This window comes from Salvelinus alpinus, chromosome 15, assembly GCF_045679555.1.
Source record: "Salvelinus alpinus chromosome 15, SLU_Salpinus.1, whole genome shotgun sequence".
Classification (NCBI taxonomy): Eukaryota; Metazoa; Chordata; class Actinopteri; order Salmoniformes; family Salmonidae; genus Salvelinus; species Salvelinus alpinus.
In genome coordinates, this window is record NC_092100.1 from 1,217,763 (window position 1) to 1,221,219 (window position 3,457).

Genomic DNA, 3,457 nt, shown 5'->3' on the forward strand with positions numbered 1-3,457 from the left:
GCCGCGGTGTACGGGTCTATGGGTCTATTAACCTGAGCCGCGGTGTACGGGTCTAGTGGTCTATTAACCTGAGCCGAGGTGTACGGGTCTATGGGTCTATTAACCTGAGCCGCGGTGTACGGGTCTATGGGTCTATTAACCTGAGCCGAGGTGTACGGGTCTATGGGTCTATTAACCTGAGCCGAGGTGTACGGGTCTATGGGTCTATTAACCTGAGCCGCGGTGTACGGGTCTATGGGTCTATTAACCTGAGCCGAGGTGTACGGGTCTATGGGTCTATTAACCTGAGCCGAGGTGTACGGGTCTATGGGTCTATTAACCTGAGCCGAGGTGTACGGGTCTATGGGTCTATTAACCTGAGCCGAGGTGTATGGGTCTATTAACCTGAGCCGAGGTGTACGGGTCTATGGGTCTATTAACCTGAGCCGAGGTGTACGGGTCTATGGGTCTATTAACCTGAGCCGAGGTGTACGGGTCTATGGGTCTATTAACCTGAGCCGAGGTGTACGGGTCTATGGGTCTATTAACCTGAGCCGAGGTGTACGGGTCTATGGGTCTATTAACCTGAGCCGCGGTGTACGGGTCTATGGGTCTATTAACCTGAGCCGCGGTGTACGGGTCTATGGGTCTATTAACCTGAGCCGCGGTGTACGGGTCTATGGGTCTATTAACCTGAGCCGCGGTGTACGGGTCTATGGGTCTATTAACCTGAGCCGAGGTGTACGGGTCTATGGGTCTATTAACCTGAGCCGCGGTGTACGGGTCTATTAACCTGAGCCGAGGTGTACGGGTTTATTAACCTGAGCCGAGGTGTACGGGTCTATGGGTCTATTAACCTGAGCCGAGGTGTACGGGTCTATGGGTCTATTAACCTGAGCCGCGGTGTACGGGTCTATGGGTCTATTAACCTGAGCCGAGGTGTACGGGTCTATGGGTCTATTAACCTGAGCCGCGGTGTACGGGTCTATGGGTCTATTAACCTGAGCCGAGGTGTACGGGTCTATGGGTCTATTAACCTGAGCCGAGGTGTACGGGTCTATGGGTCTATTAACCTGAGCCGAGGTGTACGGGTCTATGGGTCTATTAACCTGAGCCGCGGTGTACGGGTCTATGGGTCTATTAACCTGAGCCGAGGTGTACGGGTCTATGGGTCTATTAACCTGAGCCGAGGTGTACGGGTCTATGGGTCTATTAACCTGAGCCGAGGTGTACGGGTCTATGGGTCTATTAACCTGAGCCGCGGTGTACGGGTCTATGGGTCTATTAACCTGAGCCGAGGTGTACGGGTCTATGGGTCTATTAACCTGAGCCGAGGTGTACGGGTCTATGGGTCTATTAACCTGAGCCGAGGTGTACGGGTCTATGGGTCTATTAACCTGAGCCGCGGTGTACGGGTCTATGGGTCTATTAACCTGAGCCGAGGTGTACGGGTCTATGGGTCTATTAACCTGAGCCGCGGTGTACGGGTCTATGGGTCTATTAACCTGAGCCGAGGTGTACGGGTCTATGGGTCTATTAACCTGAGCCGCGGTGTACGGGTCTATGGGTCTATTAACCTGAGCCGCGGTGTACGGGTCTATGGGTCTATTAACCTGAGCCGCGGTGTACAGGTCTATGGGTCTATTAACCTGAGCCGAGGTGTACGGGTCTATGGGTCTATTAATCTGAGCCGAGGTGTACGGGTCTATGGGTCTATTAACCTGAGCCGCGGTGTACGGGTCTATTAACCTGAGCCGAGGTGTACGGGTCTATGGGTCTATTAACCTGAGCCGAGGTGTAATGAGTCTATGGGTCTATTAACCTGAGCCGAGGTGTACGGGTCTATGGGTCTATTAACCTGAGCCGCGGTGTACGGGTCTATGGGTCTATTAACCTGAGCCGCGGTGTACGGGTCTATGGGTCTATTAACCTGAGCCGAGGTGTACGGGTCTATGGGTCTATTAACCTGAGCCGAGGTGTACGGGTCTATGGGTCTATTAACCTGAGCCGCGGTGTACGGGTCTATGGGTCTATTAACCTGAGCCGAGGTGTACGGGTCTATGGGTCTATTAACCTGAGCCGAGGTGTACGGGTCTATGGGTCTATTAACCTGAGCCGAGGTGTACGGGTCTATGAGTCTATTAACCTGAGCCGCGGTGTACGGGTCTATGGGTCTATTAACCTGAGCCGAGGTGTATGGGTCTATTAACCTGAGCCGCGGTGTACGGGTCTATGGGTCTATTAACCTGAGCCGAGGTGTACGGGTCTATGGGTCTATTAACCTGAGCCGCGGTGTACGGGTCTATGGGTCTATTAACCTGAGCCGCGGTGTACGGGTCTATGGGTCTATTAACCTGAGCCGAGGTGTACGGGTCTATGGGTCTATTAACCTGAGCCGAGGTGTACGGGTCTATGGGTCTATTAACCTGAGCCGAGGTGTATGGGTCTATTAACCTGAGCCGAGGTGTACGGGTCTATTAACCTGAGCCGAGGTGTACGGGTCTATGGGTCTATTAACCTGAGCCGAGGTGTACATGAGGTCTATGGGTCTATTAACCTGAGCCGAGGTGTACGGGTCTATGGGTCTATTAACCTGAGCCGAGGTGTACGGGTCAATTAACCTGAGCCGCGGTGTACGGGTCTATGGGTCTATTAACCTGAGCCGCGGTGTACGGGTCTATGGGTCTATTAACCTGAGCCGAGGTGTACGGGTCTATGGGTCTATTAACCTGAGCCGCGGTGTACGGGTCTATGGGTCTATTAACCTGAGCCGCGGTGTACGGGTCTATAGGTCTATTAACCTGAGCCGCGGTGTACGGGTCTATGGGTCTATTAACCTGAGCCGAGGTGTACGGGTCTATGGGTCTATTAACCTGAGCCGAGGTGTACGGGTCTATGGCCTGTGACTGGACAGAAAAAACGTTGAGGGAAGAGCAGTCTTCCCATGCTGAACAATAATCTGCGCCACTCAGTCATGTTGTCAACAAGGCAGCATGGTGCATAGTCCAGAAACATACACTTTATATTTTATATAACATATACGTTCGATTTTTTAACTCGTTTTCATTGGAGGCAGATAAAACGTAATTATCCAAAACAATCACTTTTGCATGCGAATACACCATTTTAGTCATTACTCCACGTGCTCAATCTAGCCTAGACAACGTCACATTTGTTTTGAGATTATTTCGTTTTGGGTTTTGAACCGGCACTTTGCTCATGCCCGGGATGCAGCCGGTTACAAAACGAATGCAATCACCTTTCACCGATTTAAACCCCTCACACAGGCGGTAACCCGGGCCAGATAATCGAAACCCCTCACTGTTTACCACCCTGCATATTGAGCGCGGCTAAAACAACGCCCAGCTCCCAAAAAGTAGAACACTGATTTGATTGGCTGACATTGTCCACGTTGCCCCCTCCCAGACTGTTGTTGTACTGTGATTCGCTGTTACTAAGTAACGGATTGCAAAGTATT